The sequence below is a fragment of the Lissotriton vulgaris genome, chromosome 4_1 (genome assembly GCF_964263255.1).
Source record: "Lissotriton vulgaris chromosome 4_1, aLisVul1.2, whole genome shotgun sequence".
Lineage (NCBI taxonomy): Eukaryota > Metazoa > Chordata > Amphibia > Caudata > Salamandridae > Lissotriton > Lissotriton vulgaris.
Window position 1 is genome coordinate 1131537940 of NC_141691.1, and position 25718 is coordinate 1131563657.

General features: G+C 44.2%; 1 protein-coding gene across 1 annotated transcript in view; it reads left to right on the forward strand.

The window, feature by feature from the left end:
* LOC147722977 (band 4.1-like protein 4B) overlaps positions 1-25718 on the forward strand; it is a 747062-nt gene that overhangs the window by 679233 nt on the left and 42111 nt on the right. The gene's annotated exons all lie outside the window — the stretch shown is intronic.

The following is a 25718-nucleotide window of genomic DNA, read 5'->3' on the forward strand; positions in this document are numbered from 1 at the left end:
AACAAAATGGCTTCAGCTGATGCTAACAGCGATTTCAGCTAGTTTCCACACTGTCTCACTCACATCAGCACGACCATTAACCCTATTATCATTAACAGGTACCGTCAAAGTATGCACTTTTGAAATATACCGACCCTCACTATACAATGGAACAATGGGACTAATTGTCACAGGCACTGATAAATCTTCTGCATTCAGATTTAATTGAGTAATCTTTTGTGTCAAATCACCCTTTACCTGACTCGTTATATCTGTATTTCTCACTTGGAAAGACTGAGGAACCTCTGCTTGAATCAATGGAGCATTGGTAGTAGTTCTTTCCTGCACTTCCTGATATGGTGGAGGATTGTTTAGTAAAAACTCATCTAATAGTTCATCATCAATTTCATTTGGCTCTAGAGCTGAACATTCTACATTTTTCTTTTTCTCTTTCCACTTTCCTCCAGCCTGATCCTCTACTATAACAACCAGATATAAAACTTCACCTGCTGCAATCACATCCCTTCTCCATCTTTTCATTTGGACATCCCATTTTGCCCCTGAGTATCTACTCACAATATTTCTATATGTATTTTCAGACCTGTCTCTGTCTCTCTTATATGCCTCATGCTTCCATTCCTCGAGCGCTTTGTACTGCATAGGTATAGGCTTCGGTCTCAATTGATTTGTATGATATTTCAGGTTCTTTAAAATTCTCACATTAAAAGTTCCATACTCTGGAAATGCCATAGTCCCATCTCCTTCTGTATATTTCACCCAATTCTCCAACCAGGTACATGTATGAAATCCTCGCTCTAAAGACATAAAAGAAGCAGGCGTACCAAAAGGCGGTGTAGGAATTCCCTTTCTAATGGGTATAGGCTCGTCTTTTCTAAACAAGGGCTTCATCATTTACAATAACTTTATTCCATTTCTTTCTCTACGCTAAAACCCAAACAAATCAAAGAAATTTTTTCTGTATATCCACAAACGCTATTCGTTCATGCTGCCTAATACCAGCGCGGTTCACATCAACCAACCAATAACAACACAGCACCCTTTTGTAATGTTTTACACTAGCTGGCCAATGCCAGCGCAGCTCTTACTGACGTCAGTATAACTCCTACAGCTGACCCTCTGTTTGCAAAAATAATCAGCAGTGAATTACAAACTCTTCTTAAAAGAAAACAAAATTAGAAACAACATAAAACAAACTTGCTTGGTCTACCCCACTAAAAGAAAAAGAGAGATTCAAATATTCAAAGAATGAATTCTCTACTAGCAGAATATCGACCAGCGTTACTCTACCCTCAATCAAGTGAAAATTCTTGGGACTTCTTCAGCTGCACTTTCACGCTGCATGAAGTTAAACTGAACTTATCAATTTGCTTATCATTTTATTTTTCCTCTTCCTTCTTCGATGAATCTTTATTTAGTAGATAGGGATTGCCAAATAATACCAGAAATCTAAAGAAGTATCATCATAAAGAATAATCATTCAATATACTAAATCAATGACTCTAATAATGGCAAACTCTGTTTATGCGTCAAAATGCTTTATTTAAAGTAATGTGAATTGCTCATTAAGTACAATAGAGCTTGGATCATAGATCATCATTCTAAAGAACAGCAAAGAAATAATTCATGATTGTACATCTCAAATATCAGCACAATGAGAGAGTGGATAAGCATAGAGACAAAAGGATAAAAACATTTGCAAATAAGATTGATGCAAATTCAAACTATCATACCAACCGATCACGTAAAGTACTAGAAATCTGGAAAGCTATCCTCTGGCCATGAGAGTAAGCTGGGCATCCCCTAGACGAATTGAGGAGAAAGGACAAAGAGTTAGGAACAACAGAACAACAGCCAGTCAAAAAAGGTAGGAAACAACAACACAGCTCTCTCCTCTCACAAAGTAGGAATAAATGCACTAAAGCCCCCACCCTCTCACTACTAATAGTTATAACCTCAATTCACTAAGGATCCAACCCCTCATGTATCATTACACTAGAATTTTTAAATCTCATTGTTTTAAAACAAGGGGTGTCTAATCACTCCACCCTCGGTGTGCCTAACTTTTCAACAGTTCCTTTGTCTTTGACATCTCACTGCATTAACCTTTAGCAGAGGAAATTCATGAGATCGCTCTTCCGTGGTTTGTACATTTCTCTGTAGGAGAGTAGGGTCTGCTTCCTATGGTTACAACCACTTTTTGCCTTCATTCACTGGTTTTTTGACTTTAGTATGGCTGTGGTCCTGCTAATCAGGCCCACAGCCTAGCTGTTCTCTTTCTAAATTGATACAATGTACTTTAGGTACATACCTGATTGGCTACTGGGTCACCCTTGTGAGCCCCTGTAAGTGGTACCTTAGGTACCCAGGGCATAAGTGCACCTTGGGCCTACCAGGGGCTGCAGCATGTATTGTGCCACCCCTGGTTAGCCTTTCAAACTGAAACCACAGGTCTGCACTTGCAGCCTGGGTAAGGTGGTGTAATCACCCCTTACTTAGATATAGTATAATATATATATATATATATATATATATATATATATATATATATATACACATATTACCTATAAGGCACTCCTATGGCAGGCCTTGGCAATCCTGGAGGCAGAGTGCTTCGTTTTGTGTGAGAGGGTACCCTAGCATGAGCTGAGCCCCTCTGCAGCTTTCGGCACCATCTACTTATAGCTGTTCTATGATATAACCATACCATATACTCTTAAGTGCATTATAATCCTCGCGGTTAATGCTAACTTTGGTTTGGCTTTATCAAAACATGTTGTGAAAGGTGTCAAACACTTTGGAATACTACCCCCCCCCCCCGCCAGTCCTGGCGGCGGGAGTAGCATTCCTCCCTTCTAGAGGGAGAAGACATGTAGTTACTGGTAAACCCGGTTAAAGTTAAACAGAGCCCCAGCATCACAAAATGGATGCTGCTGCCACAGACACAAGTCCGCCCTCCTGCTGCTGGGCGAAGCTCGGGCAGGGGAGGCCTGGACAATAGGTTCCCTGTCCAGGGAGGTGCTAGCACCTCTCCAGACAGGCTTTAGTGTATTGGGGCAGGGCGGGTTGCATTCAGTGAATGCTTATAGACACTGCCTGGGGCCCACAAGTTGCTCCATGTATTTCCCAGTTCAAACCGGTTGCTGGGGCACTCTGCCACAGCTCTGGCATGAAAGTAGTCAAAGGGGAAGGGGTGTAACCACCCCTCCCCAGTTCCACCCATAGGAGGGACCTTAGAGTTAGTCCAACCCCTAAACTTGCTATAAGTATAGAACCCCAGTCCCTAGGACTTTAGATTACCCTTGACAAAACTCTGCAACATATATCTTGGACCTTCGACATTCCATATCGACTGGAAAACGGAAGAAATCTCCCTTATGGTCAAGTAGTGACCGCCCTGTTCAAACAGGCACCAACTGCATCTTTGCTGGTTTGTATTTTCGAGGCTCCAGTTGGATCCAGAAGAATCTGTGACACAGGACATGGACTTCCAGACATCTCTGATGCTGACCTGCACTCCCAGCAAAGCTGAGACCTGTAGCGGATACGAGAGATGTGGGACGGGAACTCCTGGACATCCTGCATTTTGCAACCTGCACCTACTTCCCGAGGTATCCCGAAGTTGTGCATTGGGGTGCTTGAAGCTCCAGCCGAGCACCTTTTTCACCGAAGCTCAGAGGCCCACACTCCACGAGTGTCCTGTGGGCCCGCTTTGTGCATTTCAGCTAGATGCGCCTTCGCAGTTCCTAGTCCATTGGCTAGTGAGCCACCAAGAAGACCAATACTTGATTTACTTTGCTTTCCTGGTTGCTCCAGGCTTGTTGCAACTTCTCGCCAAAAGAGGAGTTCCTCAGACCTTGCTGGTCTGCACCGAAGCCAATCTTGATATCTTGCGTGGATTGCGTTTTCCAAGGCTTGTTGGGTCCAATCCGGATACCAACACTGCAGTCAATTAGATCCTTTATGGGACAGCTTAAATCCAGCTCCTGGTTGTCGTTGATGCCTCCTGGACCTCGTGGCTGAAGAGACAAACTTCACCTTTTCACCTGAAATCACTCGACATTGGCTGGCAGCTTCCCATCGCATCCTGGTCACTGGCTAGTGACTCAGACTCTGTCCCTTCTGCTTTCAGGTTCTTCACATCTCCGATCTACCCTGGCATCATCCTGGACACTTTTCCCCTGGTTGCCTGCAGCACTGCTCCGCAGCTCTCCATTGGAATCGACGACAATACCCGACACGAAAAGACACCTATGCATCCGGCTTCCCTAGGTGAGGTAACACAAGTACTCCGGTGCTCCCGTGGGTATTGACTCTCCAAGTGTCCTAGTCTCAAAGGGTTCCATCGCAGTTCACCTCCTGGTACCCTTAATCTTTAAAATTGTAACTTATTTGTTCTCCATAGAAAGTCAATGGTAACCCGTGGCTGTGTTTAGACACTGCACACGTCTCCAGTGGGCCTCCTACATCCTAACATTTGGTTGTTCATAGAAGCCCCAGCCATTCCACAGGCCCTAGGCCTGCTTTCTATTCCACACGTGGTTCTTATACTACTAGTTTAGTATATGGTTTGTGAGGCCCCTAGGGCATAACGTATACTGTGCAACTTATCGTATGCTAATTAAGTTCCTTGTATTGTACTTTTACCTCTGACCTCATAAAGAGTCCAGAGGAGTTATGTTTAGAATAAATACATATATCTTTGATTTATACCTTGTGTGGTGTGCTTTCATTTGGTACTCAAGAGATTATAATTCGTAAAACAACTTGCTTAACTCGCCTCTAAAGTCTTAGCATGAAGGCTGCCCTCCACAGCTACCACTTTACAACCACCATCAATAAGGGTTGTTTGGATGGGTGCAAGGTGCCCACTAGAATAGTGGACATCATATACCAGGCCAACTTCTCACATTCTCCATCTTGCTAATGTAGCAACTTACAGTACAAGTGTCCACATACTACACTGAGCAAGGAAGTTTAGTTCATAATGTTCATTGTTTCCTTTACACAACGCTGCTGGCCAACATCAGGGCCTCACGAAGGACAGATTATATATTCCTCCTTTCTACATTCTAATACGCAAATTAAACCTAAAAAGACTTGTGAGGCCTTCTCTGCAGAGCAGTAAAATACACTCTAGGAGAAACAAATACAAGTGTGATTATCATTGGTATTTTATAAAACTCCACTATTAAAAGCTCTGTGAATGCTTTTGCTTGCATTTTCTTACGCTCTGCACATTATTTTCAAACAATTAGTGAAAAGAAACCTGCAGCGTTTTGGCTGTTATTTTCTGCATTAATCATGTGCATTTGCGGCCTACCCTAACTTCACCAGCACGCTTGTGCAGTTTTAATCTTTTCCCTTTTTAGCTTTGCACTGTTAATTTTCAAACCATTTTGGTAATATTTCACACAATGAGGAGTTCAATCCGAGCAGGTTTTATTTTGTGAAAACCCTGCTCCACCACAAGTATCCCTCCAGACGAATATTGTTTGAAAGTTTTTCTATAGCTGTTTGTAGCAGGTGTAAAAGACTGTAGATGTGTCATCTTATGGGTGGAATGTAATTCTTTGTATGTCCATAATTGCAGTAATTTATGTGGACACCTGGTCATGCTTCAGAAGCCAGGACAGTAATTTGCCAGCTTTGCCTCCCTCTCTAAAAAATGCTTGACTAAATGATATATTCTGAAGTAATTCTTTCTCTGTTGTTTTTTCTATTAACTCAGAGGGGAGGGCCTCTTAACGACCCCCTTCAAGTGTATTCTCTATGTAACCTGGATAGGTCCCTCTCATTAGTTAGTATTGTAGTGTCTAGTTGTTTGACAAGATACTTGCCTTGGGAGACTGCAGTGACTCGTATTACAACGTTCAAGGCATCCAAATCTATTCCACCATCACAGGCTGTGTTCTTGTTTAATGTAAAATAAATTGTGATTGCAGTATCCATAGATTTGCTAAATGTCAACCCCCCTCAGGGGTTAAACTGGCAATCTCCAGGTAGGTATTTTAACCTATAGCTACCTATGTTCTTTTTAAAAAAGAACTTGGGAGTGGTCTGACAGCATCATACCCATGTGATGTGGCACTGCCAGGTATTGCGTGTGGCTGTTGCCAAAAAGTAAATCATGAAGTACATATTATGAAGTTGTGCATAGTATGTGTATTCACTTTTGAGAGAGAGATGTTCTAGGCACATGCATACTAGGTGTAGTGTCTTTGATTAAAAGAATGCTGGAACTCTTTTGGCTCCCACTGTAAACCGTGGGCCTTTGACAGACCAGTGATGTAAGCTTTGGAGGGATGAGGTGAAGACAGGTTTAGTATCTTGAGTTCTAACAAACACACAGCGGGATAAATATTTTTAAAACTATTCTCCATGTGTGGCATGCTCATTAAGGAGTGCCTAGATTGGCAGGACACTCCAACTGGCAACGAGATAGAGGATCTGGACACTGTACACAGAAAACGCTCTTCAAGAAAGTTTGTCATGGTCCCCCAAACTGCTTGTGCATGCCGCAAGTGCTGCAGTCGAAGAGTACAATCAACACTGGGACAAGTGGAGTCTCAGTGCAATGCCAGCCAAAATAAAATGCCTGGAACTGAATAACATGGATGAAAAAAAAGGTACTTCACCAATCCGCAAATTAATGCCATATGCTATAAGGAGTAAAGAACGCTAAAAGTGGATGAAACCAGGTTACAAAAGCAGCACACAATGATATTTCATTACAAATCAAAATGTAATGCATGTGCGTTGAAGCAGAGATTAACCAGGCGGTTGTGAAGAAACATTTAAGCACAAAGCCGACAAAAATCATAATGTTATCTACTTTCAAGAACTAATTTATCTACTTACCAAAACCATTAACAAATCATTGTGCAATGATGTGCTGTGGGGTGACCACAAAAGGAGGGTCTGGGTTGGTACTTGTGGAGCTGCTACATCGAAGAAGAGGCCTACCACCAAATCCATAGGGGCCCAGAACACCCCCAGACAGCCATCGAATAAAGAGCTCCAATGGAGAGCAAGGGCAAGATCGAAGCTGCAAAAGTTGGCAGGGCTGACTCCACAGCTAGCACATCACAAGGCACTATAAAAGCTCTGTCTGATTAAGTGCCACACAAAGCGCCTGAGAGACCACTACTGTCCACCAATCCATAACCGTCTGTTGCATTTAAACAAAAACGTCAACTGCATTTGATACTGCTAAAAAGCACAATATTGGCAATAGATTAACTGCATGGAGACAGACTTTTGAAGATTTCATAGATTAGATGATAATATGATTATAAAATATCAGAGGAACATGGCTGGTGAAGGAGTGAAAGAAGCCATGAAAAAGCTACCACAAGAATGTGAAGTGATATATGAACAAATCAAAACAGCCTTGATTGTAAGTTTAATCCAGTGCCAAATGTGGATTTTGATGACACACATTCAGTCAAGTCAAGTCAAGTCAAGTCAAAGGATTTATATAGCGCACTACATACCCAGAGGGTCTCAAGGCGCTTGAGAAGGGGTGGGGAGTTACTTGTCAAATATCCACGTTTTGAGTTGCTTTCTGAATGCTAGGTGGTTCTGGGTAAGGCGAAGGTGAGTGGGAAGAGAGTTCCAGGTTTTAGCTGCCAGGTAGGAGAAGGATCTACCTCCCATGGTGGTCTTGTTGATGCGAGGTACAGTGGCAAGGGCTTGGTTGGAAGATCGAAGCTGGCGGGGGGGGGTGTAGAAGGACAGTCGTGTGTTGAGGCATTCTGGTCCGATTTCGTAGAGTGCTCTGTGTGCGTGGGTTAGGAGCCGGAAAGTGATCCTCTTATTGACGGGAAGCCAGTGGAGGTTTTTCAGGTGACCAGAGATATGTTCTTTACGCGGGATGTCTAATATGAGCCTGGCAGAGGCGTTTTGGATTCGTTGGAGTTTTTTCTGGAGTTAAGCGGTAGTCCCGGCGTATAGGGTGTTTCCGTAGTCCAGGCGGCTCGTGACCAGTGCGTGGGTGACCGTTTTCCTAGTTTCGGTGGGGATCCAACGAAATGTTTTTTTGAGCATGCGAAGAATGTTGAAGCAGGATGAGGAGACGGCGTTGACTTGTCTGTTCATTGAAAGTGATGAATCCAGGATGACGCCCAGGTTCCGTGCGTGGTCTGTCGGGATGGGTGCCTTTCCAAGGGCTTCTGGCCACCAAGAGTCGTCCCATGCGGAGGGGGAGGAACCTAAGATGAGGACTTCTGTTTCATCAGAGTTCAGTTTCAGACGGCTGTGTTTCATCCATTCGGCTACTTCTTTCATTCCTTCATGTAGGTTGGTTTTGGCGGTGCTAGGGTCATTGGTGAGTGATAGGATCAGTTGAGTGTCATCCGCGTAGGAGATGATGTTTAGGTTGTGTTGGCGGGCGATGGCCGCGAGGGGGCTCATGTATACATTGAAAAGGGTGGGGCTGAGTGAAGATCCTTGTGGTACGCCGCAGATGACTTCAGTGGCCTCTGACTTGAATGGTGGGAGGCGGACTTTCTGGGTTCTTCCGGTGAGGAACGAGGTGATCCATTCCAGTGCTTTTCCTTGGATTCCGATGTTTCTGAGTCGCTGTAGAAGGGTGCTATGGCAGACTGTGTCAAAGGCTGCGGAGAGGTCGAGGAGGATGAGGGCGACTGTGTCTCCATTGTCCAGTAGGTTACGAATGTCGTCTGTTGCTGCGATGAGGGCGGTCTCAGTGCTGTGTTTTGCTCGGAAGCCGGACTGTGAGGAGTCGAGGGATTTGTTGGCTTCGAGGAAGGCGGCGAGCTGGTTGTTGACAGCTTTCTCGATGACTTTGGCCGGGAATGGAAGGAGCGAGATAGGGCGGTAGTTTTTGAGTTCGGTGGGGTCAGCTGTGGGTTTCTTCAGGAGGGCGCAGAGTTCAGCGTGTTTCCAGCTTTCCGGGAAGGTGGCGGATTTGAAGGAGCAGTTGATGACGTCTCGGAGGTGCGGTGCTATGATGGAGTCTGCTTTGTTGAAGATGTGGTGAGGGCATGGGTCTGTGGGGGAACCTGAGTGGATGGAGTTCATCAGGCGGATGGTATCCTCAGTGGAGATTGTGTTCCAGTCATTAAGGATGTTTGAGGGGGGTGAAGGTCCAGCAGATGGTTGGGTGAGTTGGTCTCCGGGTTGGTTGTCGAAGCTGTTGTGGATGTCTGCAATTTTGTTGTGGAAGAATGAGGCTAGGGAGTCGCAGAGGGCTTGAGAGGGGGTGATGTCGTTAGAGTTGGCCGAGGGATTGGTAAATTCCTTGACGATGTTGAAAAGTTCCTTGCTGTTGTGGGCGTTGTTATCTAGTCGTTCCTTGAAGGTGGTTTTCTTGGCCTTTCGGATCAGTTGATGGTGTATGCGGGTGGCGTTTTTGAAGGCGTCCTTGGTGCTGGTGGTTGGGTCTTTTTTCCAGGCCTTCTCAAGGGAGCGGCAGAGTTTCTTGGATTTCTTAAGATCATCGTTGAACCATGAGGCCTTCTTGCTGCTGAGTTTGCTTTGTCGTTTTTTCAGTGGTGCTAGGATGTCGGCGCTGTTGGATAGCCAGAGGGTGAGGTTGGTGGCGGCTTGGTCGGGGTTTGATGAATGGGCTGGGGGGTTAAGAAGAAGCGATGAGGAGATCTGGTCGATGGTGATTTTGTTCCAGTTTCTTTGCAGAGTTGGTTGGGGGTGGTTGTTGGGTTTGGGCTTGTTGTAGGCGAAGTGAACGCAGCTGTGGTCAGTCCAAAGGAGCTTCATGGTGTGGCTGAAGGAGACATGATTGCTGGAGGTGAAGATAGGGTCGAGGGTGTGACCTGCGATGTGGGTGGGGGAAGTGACCAGTTGTTTAAGTCCGAGGTTGGCGAGGTTGTCCAGCAGGGTGGTGGAGTTGCGGTCGTTGTTCTTTTCAAGGTGAAAGTTGAGGTCTCCTAGAAGGATGTAATCTTTGGAGGGGAGCGCGTGTGGAGAGATGAAGTCCGTGATGTCCTCACTAAATTGTGCGCGGGGTCCTGGAGGCCTGTAAAGGAGGGTGCCTCTGAGTGTGGTCTTGGGGTCAATGTGGATCTGGAAGTGAAGGTGTTCAGAGTTGGCGAGGTTGACGTCAGAGCTGGTTGAGATATGGATGGATTTCTTATGGACGATAGCGATTCCTCCTCCTGTGTGGCCGGTACGGTCCTTGCGTATGATCTTATAATCTTCTGGGATAGCAATGGTGATGTCTGGGGCGGAGGAGGCGTTCATCCATGTTTCAGTAAGGAAGGCGACGTCCGGAGAGATGGTGTCTAGTAGATTCCATAGGTCAATGGCGTGCCTATGGACCGATCGGGTGTTGAGCAAGATGCATTGTAGGTGGTTGGTGTCGGGAATCTGAGGTGTGATCGTAGCGGAGAGGTTGACGTTGCAGAGGAATTTGCAGGAGTAGCATGAGAAAGGTCCATGGGTGTGTCCAGGAGCGGCTTGGACGCAGTTCGGGGGACGGCCGGGGTTAAGGGCTAGGAGGGTGGTGGCATCGTAGGTAATGTGGGAGGGCTGGGAAATGCGAGGGCCAGGGGGTCTGGTGCTGGGCGCGGTCCAGGCGCGGACGGGCGTAGACGGGCTTACCTTTGGCGCACCTTCGGCGTGTACGTAGCGCGTGGGACCATCTGACATTAATGGACAGTGGAGGGGGCGGAGCGTGGGAGGGGCAGCAGCTGGGAGGCGGTGCCAGGGAGGAGGGGCGGGCCAGGGAACACACAACAAGATGGAGGGTCAAAGGGAGAGTAAGGCAGGGGCAGCAGATGCACCACGGCACCGGGGGCACAGACCAGTTCCCAGCGTGATGCAAATTTAATACAAAAAAACACAGCGCTAGGTAAATTAAATAATGATTCACAGCGCTAGGAAAATGAAATAATCAATCACAGCGCTAGGAAAATGAAATAATGAATCACAGCGCTAGGAAAATGAAATAATCAATCACAGCGCTAGGAAAATGAAATAATCTATCACAGCGCTAGGAAAATGAAATAATGAATCACAGCGCTAGGAAAATGAAATAATCAATCACAGCGCTAGGAAAATGAAATAATGAATCACAGCGCTAGGAAAATGAAATAATCTATCACAGCGCTAGGAAAATGAAATAAATAAATCACAGCGCGAGGGTAATGAAATAAATAAATAAAAGCAGTTACAACTCTGCAGCCTCGATGCGGTGCCCCAGCAGGCCAGATCGACAACAGGAGCCGGGATCAGGGAGCGTGGGGGGAGCGACCGTGCTGGATGAGGTCCAGGTGATCACAGCGCGTCAGAGGAGGTAGGGAACACTCTGTTCGTGGGTGGGAGGGGCAGCAGCTGGGAGGCGGTGGCAGGGAGGAGGGGCGGGCCAGGGAACACACAACAAGATGGAGGGTCAAAGGGAGAGTAAGGCAGGGGCAGCAGATGCACCACGGCACCGGGGGCACAGACCAGTTCCCAGCGTGATGCAAATTTAATACAAAAAAACACAGCGCTAGGTAAATTAAATAATGATTCACAGCGCTAGGAAAATGAAATAATCAATCACAGCGCTAGGAAAATGAAATAATCTATCACAGCGCTAGGAAAATGAAATAATGAATCACAGCGCTAGGAAAATGAAATAATCAATCACAGCGCTAGGAAAATGAAATAATGAATCACAGCGCTAGGAAAATGAAATAATCTACACTCCTCAGAGTAATCAGCGGATGTCTGTCAGATTACTTTCGATGACAAATGTTGGAGGGATTACTGAGTTTAGAGCAAGTCCTCAAGGCTGCTTGTGCTGAAGAGTGTGCTAATTGTCAAGTGACTGACATAGAGGCCAGAGGCACCCAAAGGGCGTCAATCATTAGCCTGAAAATTATGTAACTGTACAAGGCTGAGGGACTAAAGGTGATGTCACTACAGAAAAAAAGAACATGTTACAGATGTTGATTGTCATTTCCACACAAAGGTGAAGGTCCTGCTTTGGAGAAACATGCCTCAGCTGTGGTAAAGTGAACCATTTAGTGATGGCGTGCAGGGCAAAGAGAAAAGTGAGTGTGTCATAGTATGAAGACAAAATGTCCGACCGAACGCTACATCAGTGACTCTCGAGACACTCCCACAAGGCCAAGCTGTCACACTAACTGAGGCAAATTGACACCAGAGGAAGGCGATTGTCATCTAAATCATTGACAAAGAGTTCCTCAGTATAAGTTTCCAGTGAAAGTGACAATGATTATTGTGCAATGTCAATGTTTCAGTCATGTGGGACTGTCAAATGTGTGAAAAAACTCAAAGTAAAGAAAAATCAACATGAAGATGCACCAAACAAACTCAAACATTGTCCAAACATCACTGTAAGATAAATGGGTGTTCAATACCATTCATAATTGACAGCGGTGCATCGATAAATATCATGCTTGAGGAGAAGTATCTAGAACTGTCTCCGTTACTACAACGTACTGAGTCAAAGAGAAAAGTATACTTGTGGACTGCTTCGATGCCTTTAAAAAGACATGGATCTTTTGTAGCCACAATGAAATACAAGAAAAATATGCTGCAAGTGCTATTTATGTGCTTAAAGGAACAGCTTCAAATGCCTGTTTGCTGAGTTTTAATACTGTTGCTGATATGGGACGGATATAAGTGAACTACAATATGAATGCTCATCATGAAATTGTATGTAAATTTTCTTCATTTTTTCATGGGCTAGGAAAACTCAAAATAATTAAAGTGACACATAAATGAAGATGTTCGTCCTATTGATCAAAGACACAGATGAAGTGCGTTTTACTTGCAAGATGCTGTTAAATGGGTTTCTCCCATTGTAGTAGTGCCCAAAACAGACAATGAAGGAGCTCTTCTTATATGCGTTGACATGTGTCAGGCAAACAAGGCAATTGAGAAATATAGAATTCCCGGTCCACACATTGCTGATATGATACCTGAATTGAATGGTGCAAAGTTCTCCTCTCGACTCGACTTAAATAAAGGATATCACCAATTGGAGCTTGAAAAAATATTCAGGTAAATTACAACCTTTTCTACACATTGGTTTGTTTTGCTATAAGCAATTGAGGTTTGGTGTATCCTCTGCTGGAGTACTTATCTTAGACATCATTCAACGTGTCATACAGCCTGCAGTAGATACATATAACTATAGTGAAGACATTAGCTTTCAGAGCCACATTTTTTCGAAATGCAATTCCAGGCTAGCATAGGTCAGTGGCCTGGCAGAATGGTTTATGAGTACTTGGAAGAAAGCTGTTGAGAATGTTGCATTGGAAAAGCTCAACCTTAAACCTGTTTTAAACACAATTCTTCTTCTAGCTTACCATTCAACCCCTCACTCAACGATAGAGGAAAGTCCTGCTACTCTCATGTTTGGAAGAGCCATGACGACTAAGCTGACCCAATTTACAAACCTCCGATCTAAGAATGAGGAAGACATTTATATTGCGGACTTTGGTCGCAAACAGAAAGTGAAAATATATGCTGACCAATGATGTAATGAAAAAGACATTACGTTTATAAGAGGAGATTAAGTGCTTGTTTGGCAATTCAGAAGAAGTAAATCTAATACTCCTTTTGAGGTTGAACCCTTTACTATCACCAACAATAAAGGACGCATGGTGACTGCCAAGCGTCCTGGGAGGCACATTATAAGAGATTCCTCTAATTTTCGACATGTAGCTCATCACTCACCAAACATTGGTGTCAATGTAGAGGCTGGGTCAAGACAGACTGTTGGTGACTGTAAATACTAATAATTCCTCCTCACCTGGGCATATCACTGACACATTGACTACCAGTTCCTGATTTCCAGTGACCCGATCATGTGTGATACAGGAGCCACAACGCTTGAATGAAGTATTAAAATTCCTTGTGTACCTAAGTTTTTATTCATGTATTTAGTCATATATTTATGTATGTATCTATTTATTTATCTATTTTAAAAAGTAGTGACATTTTATTAAACAAAGCAGGCAATTTAGTGTCTTATGACAAAAAGCACTGGAACTTGTTTTGTTCCCACTCTGTACCGTAGGCCTGTGGCAAAGGCGTTGGAGGGATGAGTTGAAGGCAGGCTCAGAATGTTGAGGTTTGACTTGCACACAGTGGAGTAAAGACTTGTAAAACTACTCTCCATGTGTGGCATACTTAACTGCCTAATCGCAGCACAAATTCCGCCGCTGTGCGGTGGTTTGAACGAGTGGGTGGGGCAGCGTCGGCCAACGGACGTGGGCAGCACTACCGAGGTAGTGCTTACGACGGCCATTGGCCGACGGCCACAGCGAAGGAGTTATTGGTGAGTGCCTAGGCTGGCAGAACGCTACACTAAGTTCAGGTGGTTCATCACCTGATGTAACAAGTACAACTTCTTCTGTTAAGACACAATTTAAAGACCCCCTCTCACATTATCATTGAACCTAAATAGGGGGTCACTACATTCCGCAGGTTCACAAAATATGTATTGCCATCTACTTTTGAAACATATATGCTGACTATTGTTTATTCTCTGCAATTTAGTTTCCCACACATTTTACCTAGCTTTCTTCTACATCCTGATGAGTTCTACCTTTGACAAATGGTAGGTTTGGGGCCAGCCACAGTCCCACCCCACACACGTGTTCTTTAGTTGGTGTGGTGAAAGTGACCTCTTGACTTTCATATCACCTGACTGGCTTCCTTAGGGAGCAGATGTGATTCCTGTAGACAAGCCATTTGCACATTGTCTCTTCTCAGATATGTGCCCACGCAATGCCCTCTTAGAAAAATTATGTAGCCCCTGCCCATTCAATTTTAACATTCTTATTGTTTAAATATCTGCTGTTTGACCACCAACGTGTGTGCGTTTCATGCAGGGCCGGACTGGGAACCAAAACCAGCCCTGGCAAAGTGCTCGGCCTGACCCCTCGCTCCCCCCCTGGGGGGTTGTGGGTGCTGCTGAGCTCTTTGCCAGGGCCGGTTGGCCCCCAGGGGCCCCAAACCGCCCCCCCCCACCCATGCGGCGCACCGGGGGTTGCCCGGTGCCCTCTACGGCCAGTCCGGCCCTGGTTTTATGCAGTTTGTTGCAGTGCTTAGCCTGTGCAATGAAGCCAACAACTCTCCAGTTACAATTTCTGTACATTTTTTTTTTTTTTTTTTTTTTTTATGGCTCTTATAAAGCGCACAGCTACCTCCGTCGGAGGTGTCCCGGCGCTAAAAAACTGTCAGCAGAGATAAGAGGAGCATATCTAAGATGAGGAGAATAGCCAAGTTTTCAGGCGGCTGCGAAATAGTACTTCAGATGAGGCAAATCTGAGGTCCAGGGGGAGGCCGTTCCAGTGTATCGCAGCAAGGACAGCAAAAGCTCTGCCGCCCATTCGAGCGCGGCGGAAGCGTGGCACCACCATAAGGCGTAGACTGTTGGAACGTAGGTCTCTCACTGAATGAGATAATGTGAGTCTCTTTCTCAGGTAATCTGGGCCAGTACCGTTGAGAGCACGGAAGACAAGAGTGAGTATTTTAAACTTAATCCGAGAGGCTATGGGAAGCCAATGGAGCTTTTTGCGGAACGTGGAAATCGAATGTCGGAAAGGGATGTTGCCAATCAGTCTTGCTGCCGCGTTTTGAACTGCTTGCAGGCGTTCAATTTGGTACAGAGGGGCCCCCGCATAAAGACTGTTGGCATAGTCCAAATGGGACGTTATTAGCGCCTGAGTGACTGTTCTGCGCGCATCCATTGGCAGGAATGGGAAAAAAATTGTCATCATTTTTAGCTTACCAAAGCAGGCAGCCGTGACTTTATTAATTTGCGGGCCGCAGGAGAGCGTGTCATCAAACTGGAATCCCAAATTACGGGCGGTGTGCACCGGAATGGGAGGGGGGTTAAGTACCGAAGGCCACCACAGTGAGGGGGGTATTGTCATTTTTTGATTAAAAAACAGGACTTCCGTCTTATCCGCATTCAGACGAAGGTGGTTCGAGGCCATCCAAGTACAGATTTCTCCCAAACAGTGGCGGAAACTAGAGAGGCTGGAGTCAGAGTGATCTCTAAAGGAGAATATCAGCTGTGTATCATCAGCATATGAGATCACTCTGACTCCACATGCCTCTACAACTTTGGCCAACGGGGCTAGATAGACATTAAAAAACAGAGGACTCAGTGCCGAGCCCTGAGGAACTCCACATGCAAGAGGTTTGGACCCTGATTTAAAAGGTCTGAGGAAAATTCTCTGTGATCGGCCCTGGAGAAAAGAAGTGATCCAGGATAGTGCAGAACCACCCAGTCCAATCTGCTCCAGTCGGGCCAGAAGTATTTGATGAGACACCGTATCGAAAGCGGCGGACAGGTCGAGGAGGACCAACATGGCCTCCATCTTGAAACACACCTAAGCATTCCATTGTGTGACCATGCTTCCATGTAACAACAGAAATTCTAGCTGCTTTTGGACAACTATAACTTTTGAAATATTAGTAATACTGTGTGAAATTAATGAATAGGCAAAATGAAAATTAAGTAACAAACAAAATTACAAAAAATTTGTGATGACACCATGTGCTTGCTTTGACCAAATTGACTATTTACTAAGGTAATTGGGGGATGGACAAACACATACTCATTGAATATATAAGTTTCAGTGGGAGTGCTTTCTGTACATCCAACTGGCTAGGGACTCTCCTGGGGCATCTTATTTGTCCAAGCCCTTTGCTGAATGTCTACCTCTTCATTACTGGACCTCAGTGTATAGCATCATTTAGGTGGGCGCATTGCTCAATCTTTAGAACTATTCTGGTTCTCCAGCCGGTCCAATGCTGTGCTCTCTTAGGTAAAAAGAGCCCTATCATTGTGGTTAATTTTGAGCTTTGCAGCAAAGAACATTATATACTTTAAGTTCTTGTCTCTGCATTTCTTTTTCACAGTTTCGAAGGAGCGGAGCAGTTTCTGTGGTTGTTGTGTGTAATCTGGAAATAGCATTACATGTGTGCCTTCAATCTTTATATCTCCTTTCTGCAGTAATACATGTCTATCTCTATAGTTGAGCAAATGGAAGCTAACAACCCTCTAGGGTGTCCCCAGTTGGGCTGGGGGGAGCTGGCATTCTATGCAACCTTTCGTTTGGAAAAAAAAGTGTGACAGCTTCTTATGATTGAGCGTTTCTGTGAACCGGTCTTCCAGATACAAATCCAGACACTCCCCCTCCATCTTTTGGAGGCCCACTAGTCTCAGTTTGTTGCAGCATGATCTTCCTTCTGCATCTTCAGCTCTATTTTCTAGTATTTTTATTCAATTTAGGTGGTCGTCATCTTTTACCTGTAGTGTGGTTACCTTACTTTCAGTATTCACAACTTGCTTTTTAGCTTGGGACACCCTCTCTGTAATGGCTCACAAGTCTTTCCTTACCAGACTCATATCTATTGCGACAACATCTACTTTGAATTCCAGTGTTGTTCTGGTTTTCTTAATAGTCTCAAAAGCATCTGTTTTGTTAGGTTTCGAGTTATCTTGTGGCATTCATTTCTGGCTGTCATCTGCAAGTGCTGATTTGGACTGCGGAAAACTTCCCAGCTCTTTCTTTCAACATGAAGAGCAATTTACTAGGCACATGCTTCGCCTGAGTGAACACAGGTCCTACTCAAATAATTCAAGAGGGACTGCTAGTCAGGATTGTTGTTGCTCAGTATCTAAATTTGCGGTATGCCTTCTGGAACTACATGGTGCTTGTGTGCTGTTCAATCCCTCTGTTATTCTCCACTTTACACATATGCCAATTATGCAGGACTACCTGAGAAGCATCCACATTTACCTCTTGTGCCAGGGCACCGCCATTACATTCCATCTCTTTCCTCTGTCAGGGCCCCTGTTTAGTAGGTGCCGCACCACAGACAAGTGTGCTGGGCTGCAGGAGTTTGTTCCAGAGCTCCTTATGCCCCTCTGGGCAGAATCAGAGTCCCCGGTGGCCCCTCCACAGCCAGCAGGCCTCATAGCTTACTTTGGAGTTATCATGCAAAAGTTCCTTATGCCTCTATTCTGCCGTGGCGGCCACACAAGGTTGGTATTTCAGTAGTGCATTGGTTGATGATCCTTCATGGCCCAGGTGCCATTTTGTTCCATCTGGTTCTGCACGGGGGTGGGGGCTTGTTCTCACAGTTGATTTTTGTCACATATGTAGCAGGGTGGGTTTCAAAATTGCAACAGAGCTTACAGCAGTGATGAGTTCTTTAATGATAGATATCTCCAGGATAATTGCCCATGATGCACGGAGCGACAGTCAAACTCTTCTTTATACCATTGTGGCTTGGCCATGGCCCATTGTTATCACCATATTACCCTAAAGTTGTTTTCATAATTGATATACAGAGGCCCCCTATCCTAAACTCATGAATCCAAGTGCCACTGCACCTGCTGTACTATTGACAACTACATCCCTGCTAAAGGCATGCAAAGTTTTTGTCATGAAGGCAATGTTTCACCTACCTTGCTATTATTGGTGTGCCCTGCAGTCCACAGAGTTTCCTAATTTTCCTTCTGCGTCCAAGCAGCTGGGCAATATTTAATTATGAATGTTAGTTGACACTAAAACTTAGCAAGATAACTTTCAATTCATTTTCCAGGCAACCTTGGCACTGTATGTATTATTTTAAACAACTTAAAAGGGGAGCTTTTAATGTGAAAACCTACATGCAGAAAACTTTGCGGAATACGAGACTAATTATAGTATTGTGATGCACTAGTATTTTGATGTAAATGAAGTTAGGAGGCTAATAAAAGGTTATAAGGCATTTATTATGCACTACAGAGAATAACTGGTGATCCCATCAGAAAGCAGGGAGCTAACTGACTAGGCAGAACACAGTGGAAAATGACATCAAGAAAATGGAATGTCAGACTTAAAGTGATACAGCAAAACATAAGTGCAGAGAATACAACATATCCTCTTCCCTTCGTAAGGAAGAAACAAAAGTAAAAAAAAAAACCAAAATACAAAATACAAGCACATGCTCATCGTTACAGAGAGAGAGACCTTATTTGCAAACAAAATCATGTAAGTAACCTGGAGGTCTTCTAACTCTCTGAGCTCTACCAACATTAATTTCCTTAGAAGGAACATCACGGCCACATTCAGCCTTTTTGTACAGTGCCACACGCCTCAAGTTCCAACTTTCACCGTTGAATAGAGTTATGAACCTTTTATGAACAGACCTGACTTTGAATGGTCCCCTGAACTTTGTCAACCCGACCCCAACTCGACCAGGCTTGACCTTCACCCAATCATTCACTGCAATCTTACAACTTCCATCCGGTTCACCCACAACGCCAGGATTGTCAGGACCAACATTTATCAACTCTTTCATCCAGGCAGCAACCAGCTTGGTGCCAGCTGAACGCCCCCTCATGATGCTAAAAGGAACCATTCCAGTCACACCATTCTCAGTGGTTCTGTAGGCCCAAACCAGGTCGTTTACCAATTCTCTCACATCTGTCCTGGACGAAATTGCCATCTGAATTGCACCTTTAACCATCCGGTTCGCCCTCTCGACTATTCCATTCCCCTGGGGATTGTAAAGTGAGGTCCTTGAATGTGCAATTCCGCACCTTTTCAAGAAATTGGCCATCTCCAGGGAAGTCAAGTGGGTCCAATTGTCGGTGATAATCCTAGTTGGAAAACCTTCCTCCCTAAAAATGTCACTCAACACAGTAATAGTGTTGTTGGTAGTGATCTCCTTCATGAATTTAACCACTAACCACTTTGAGGAAATGTCAACTACCACCAACCCAAACCTCATATCTTGGCTCAACTGGTAGAACGGGCCAATGAAATCAAGGCATATAGTGTGCCATGGACAGCCCGGGTCACCTATTGATCCACAACCAGTATGACTACCAACTTTAAGCCTCTTCTCACTCTCCAAGCAGTCCGTACATTTTTCCACCCACTGAGAGATTTCTAAGTCCATACCGGGCCACCAAAAATTCTCCCTGACTCTCCTCTTGGTGAGGGAGTGGCCCAGATGGCCTTCGTGGGCTAGTTTAAATAAAGTAAACCTCACATCTTGTGGAGGAATAAACTTATCTTCCATTAAAATCAAGAAGCCATCTTTGTCCAAGACAGATAGCTGTTCAAGGACTTTCAAATATGGGCGAAGTGCTGGGGATAGGCAACTCTCTCTCCTTGGACCCTTTACAATCAAGTCCTTGACTTCTCTCAACACCACATCCTTTGCCATGGAGGTATTCCACAGACTCTTGCCAATTGCCCCGGCACAGATATCCACTACCTCATCCACAGCAGCTACAGACCCTTCGGAATTGGATGATTCAACTCCCAACTTGTCTACTATCTCCCAAGGTAGTGGTAGTCTAGAAAGTCCATCGGCTTGGCAATTCCTCCAACCTGGGATGTACTCAACTGTATACAGATACTCTTGAATCCTAGCAGCGAGTCTAGCTAACCTCGCAGAACCCTTGCCGGCCCCACCAGGTGACAGGATTTTAACTAAGGGTTTGTGGTCTGTCAACAGCGTAAACTTGAACCCCCACAAATACATCCTGTAATACTCGCAACCCCACGCTGCGGCTAAAGCCTCCCGCTCGATTATAGAGTAATTCCTCTCAGCCGTTGTGAGCGTCCTTGAAGCAAAAGCCACAGTCTTGGTCCCAGACTCATGTACTTGAGCCAATACCGCACCAACACCCACAGCACTGGCATCCACAGTCAAGACTGACCTACGGTTGGTATCAAATGGTGTCAAGATGCCCGCATCACAAATTTCATCTTTGATTTTTTTGAAACATTCTTCTTGCTCCACACCCCACACAAACTTGCATCCTTTCCTCAACAACACCTTAATTATTTCCGTCTTCTCTGCAAAATCCCTTACAAATTTAGCATAGTACTCAATGAGGCCGAGAAACGACCTCAACTGATCTTTGTCGCTCGGAGCTGGTGCATTCCTGATAGAGTCTAATAAATCTCGCTTGGGTTTCACACCATCGACAGATAGGGTATATCCAAGGTATTCAACTTCCTCCACTGCAAATTTACATTTCTCTTTTTTAAGAGTTAATCCAGCTTGTTCCATCCTTTCCAAAACAGTTTTTAAAATCAGATTGTGTTCCTCTACAGTTTCACCAAATATCAGAACGTCGTCTTGGAAATACACCACGTTGTTCACTCCCTTCAGTATAGCCCCCATCATTCTTTGAAACACCCCGGCTGCCCCGGCAAGTCCGAAGGGCATACGTGTGAATTGATAAATCCCCTCAGTTGTTATAAAAGCTGTCAACGCCTTGGAGTCTTGATGTAACTTTATTTGATGATAAGCGCTGCGAAGATCCAGCTTAGAGAAGTACTTCCCCACTTTTAGTGACAGAACTAACTCGTTGATGTTTGGTAACGGGAAGTTATCTACTACGATGTTCTGGTTCAGGGTGCGAAGGTCCACACAAAAACGAAATTTTCCGTCAGATTTGGTTGTGATAACTACGGGAGAAATCCAGGGTGATGTTTCTATTTGTTCTATCACTCCCTGATCCAACATTTCCTTCAACATCTTCTTCACTTCCTCACGTGCAATAAATGGAACCTTCCTCACCCTGTGTTGCATAGGCATGGCATCGTCACGCAATACAATCTTATGCACATAACCTCTCAACTCTCCAATGTGCTCATCAAACAAACCATTCATCCCTTCAACAATTGAATCCGTGGTTATGCTATCCACAACCATCACCTGTTGTGCTGCCCTGGGATTAATGATTATACCAAGGTCATACTGTTGCCCCCATCCCAAAATCGCTGGGCCTGATCTGGCTACATACACCTTCCCTTTGACGGAACGATCCTTAAATGATATCACACATACCATGAACCAAATTACATCTATGCTCTCACCTTGGTAACCGCAAGGACTAATATCGCTAGGCAATAATTGCACATCTTTCCAATTTTCTAAGTACATATCCTTGGGGATGATAGTCCACAATGACCCTGGATCGACCATCAGCTGGGTCTCTATTTCATCAATAAGGAATTGAGCTTTGGGCCTGAACCTTCTACCGGGCTCACCTTCACTGACACCATCCTCACCCAAACACAATATTTTGTTGGCACCCTCAACACCAACAATGTCACTCACTATTTCCCTGTTTTCCACAACAGCTACTTTATCTGCATTTCCTCCCCTACACATCTTGGAGAAATGTCCCTTCCTCCCACACTTCCTACAGACCTTATCAATAGCAAAGCATCTCCTAAAATCTGAGTTATGAAAAGTGCTCCCGCACCTACTGCACATCCTTCCTTGAAATCTGTTCCTGTCACTTCCTGAAAACCCATTGTTGAATTTCTTCGGACCTCTTTCACTCAAATCTACGCCTTTCCTGTTCACAGCAGCAACTTCATCTTGTTCAACACAAGAAACCCCATTCCCTTGAACATTTTCCTTTCCATTATCTCTCTTTTCCATCTCTCTCATACATGCATTCGATTCTTCAACTACCTTCGCTATATCAATGGCCATTTGTAAGGTGGGATTTTTTGCAGCCCACAGTTTTTCCTGCATCTTTTTATTGCGACATTGTACTATCAGCTGGTCTCGTATCATTTCGTCTCTTATCTCTCCGAAACTACATTTAATGGACAGTTCTCGTAACCTAGCTACGAATTGGTCTACTGATTCCTCGTTCCTTTGGGGTTGAGTGTAAAATTTATGTCTGGCCATAACAATATTTACTTCCTTTGCATACTGCTTCTTCATGCGAGCTTTTGCTTCAGTATATACATTGGTTATTGCTCTCCCATCTTGGTTCAATCCTACTGGAAGATATTTAAAGGAACGTTGGCCTTCTTTACCTAGAGCGCTTAACAAAAGGGCTTTTTTTCTAGTTGCGCTAAAATCCTTTCCATCAAGTGCTTCTATATAATTCTCGAAAATGTCTATCCATTCATCCCACTCGATGGGTGGATCTCCAGTTGTTTGTAGGAACATGGGAGGTACGATAACATTAAGATTTTCCATCTTATTCACACAAAAAAAATAGTATAGCTTGTATGCACTGTCTCTTTGTATGTGGATACTCTTTTAAACAAGAACTAATTTATTTGAAAACTCTTCACAATGTCCTAATCTTTCACATCAAATAAATAGTGTGCTTCTTTGCAGTAAAGTACAATAAATAATGATCAAAATGTGAAAGTTAGTTGTCTAGCTGCACCAGGTACTTCTTACTATCGAATGGCACACAATAGTGCTTAGCGTGCCAGAAGCTTACCGTATCTGTCTTTCATCTAAGGAAATTGCTTGTGCAAAACTGCTCCTCCGCAACTGCTCCTTTCACTTGCGCCTCTCTTTTTATTAAATATTAAGTTAGCACACAACAAGGCAGTATTTCTTTTAATGCGCGGTATTCCTTTCAACGCGCGATATTTCTTTCCACACGCGTTGTTGTTTGTATTGCCGGAGCGCGTTACTGGGGTTGCTTGGTAACGCGAGTAAAACAAAGATGGCGTTCACGTAACGTCATTACCTCATTTCCGCTGCCTCATGTCCGCCTGACGCTGCCTGACGCTCGCTCGCCTTCCTGTATGGCATTGTTTACCTTTGAATGTGACGAAGAGTGGTCGACTCCGACGTTCTCGAGTGAGTCTTCTTCTATTCCCTTACACAGCTCGCGCAGAGTTTCAAAAGATGCGTGCCAATTTTGAAAGATGCAGCAAGTTATTTAATCTTGGCTTTTTGGGTAAAAAGTGCGTGTTAAGCAACAGAAGTCCAAAAACGATTTGAAGAACACGATCAACTGGTTATTCCGAAGTGTGAATATGATCAGCAAATTAATCATTCACTCTTAGGTCTTTCAATTAAAAGAGGTATGATAGGAAAAGTCTGTCAAACTCACCGCCTGTTTGGATAGGGTGATGATTTCATTTAGTTTTCTTCAGTTCAGTTGATCTACACCGGTTTGGTGTAATTCTTTGGTTCACACACTGAGGTTGGAGTTTCAGCAGTTGCACTTTACTTGGGGTACTAATAACTGTTCTTCATCAGATTTTTATCTTGAAGGTAGATTTTCACGGTTGTTACCTGGTGATTCTCTTCTCTTGAGAATTTCTTTAAGTAAAAGGTTTCTTCTTCAAGTAGGCTTTTCTTTTGAATATATATAATCCACAAAAAAAAAATTGTTCGCGTGGTTCTTTCTCACCAGTAGAGTTTCACTCCCTCTGTAGTTGTTTAGCTCACTCTGCTCATCGTCGCCATGTGATGTAAATGAAGTTAGGAGGCTAATAAAAGGTTATAAGGCATTTATTATGCACTACAGAGAATAACTGGTGATCCCATCAGAAAGCAGGGAGCTAACTGACTAGGCAGAACACAGTGGAAAATGACATCAAGAAAATGGAATGTCAGACTTAAAGTGATACAGCAAAACATAAGTGCAGAGAATACAACATATTTATGAAGCTCTTTCCATACTTCATGCGAGACCTAAAGCTCTTCTCTATTGCTAAGTCAGTAGCTACTCATTATGCATAATTTATATATCGCTTCATGGCCATGACCATGTCTCTGAAGCACTCTGATTTGTATCTGTTTCTGGAGCTCCCTTCAGGTACGTGAGTTAAAGCGTGTTGCTTGTAGGTTGGCCTGTGTGGATAAAACTTTGGTGTAGTAAGCGAGAACTGGTGGCAAGCTAGAGACGGTGTGTAGCACCGCTCTAGCATCTGGGCGTGCACATTGCAGAGAATTTAAGACATAGCTGCTGCCACACATGCATGTACTTTCTGTCTGTATGTTAAGATTGTTATACAAAGAGATTAAACCCTAAATAATGCCTGTATAATCCACCTGCCCACAGTTCTGGGAACGAATGATGAGTCTGCCCAAGGTTTTCTGGTTTACTTGCACTATTGCCTTAAGCCACCTAGCCCTTGGTATAAACTATCATGGTTGTTGTTGATCAATTTCATCGAGAGATCATATGTAGTTTTGTAGACATTGGGTCATGTTTTGGGGACAAGCCAAGTTTTCATCTCTTACTTGAAAATCGATGTGGTTACTGAGCATCCTTATTTTCTTTGGCAGTGTGCTCCATAGTTTGCAGGTTTATACCAAGAAGCATCTTCTGACTGTAAGGACGGATGATTATTAGTGATCCCAATCTTGATCCGAGCTTTCTCCTTCAGGTGTATACTTGGAATGTGTTTTGGAGAAAAACAAGTTTAGTGCAGCAGATTATCTTGTAGGCAATGCAGAGCACTTTGAAGGATATCTTTCATGTTGCAGGTAACTAGTGGAAGGCTTTTGGAGCAGTGGGGATGCAGTTATGTCTCTTCAGGCATAAAACGTGTTCAGTAACACTTTGTAACCCCTATGTAGAGTGCATAGCAATAGTCTAGGTACTAGGGCAGTTGAGGCTTAGTTAGTTTGGGAATAGGGAAACATCCTTCATAAAGTTCTCATGAAGATAAAGGCACATTTGGTCAGATTTTTCACCTATCTTACGAGTGAGCTTGGAGTCCATTACCACCCTTAGGTACTGGTAGACGAAGACCCAGTGTCTTTTGAACTGACTGTTGTTGCATCATGTGTTTTCCATGTTCTACTTGTTAAGATTTTAGTATTTTAGGGAATTCGTTTCAGATGGTTTTGTAAAATCCATGTGTTGCCTGTTTGTAGGCATTTATTCAATCCTGATTTCACAAGGTCAGATGATCTTGACAGTTTAAGAATACTCTGTGCGTCGTCAATGTAGTTGTAACAAGTGAGTT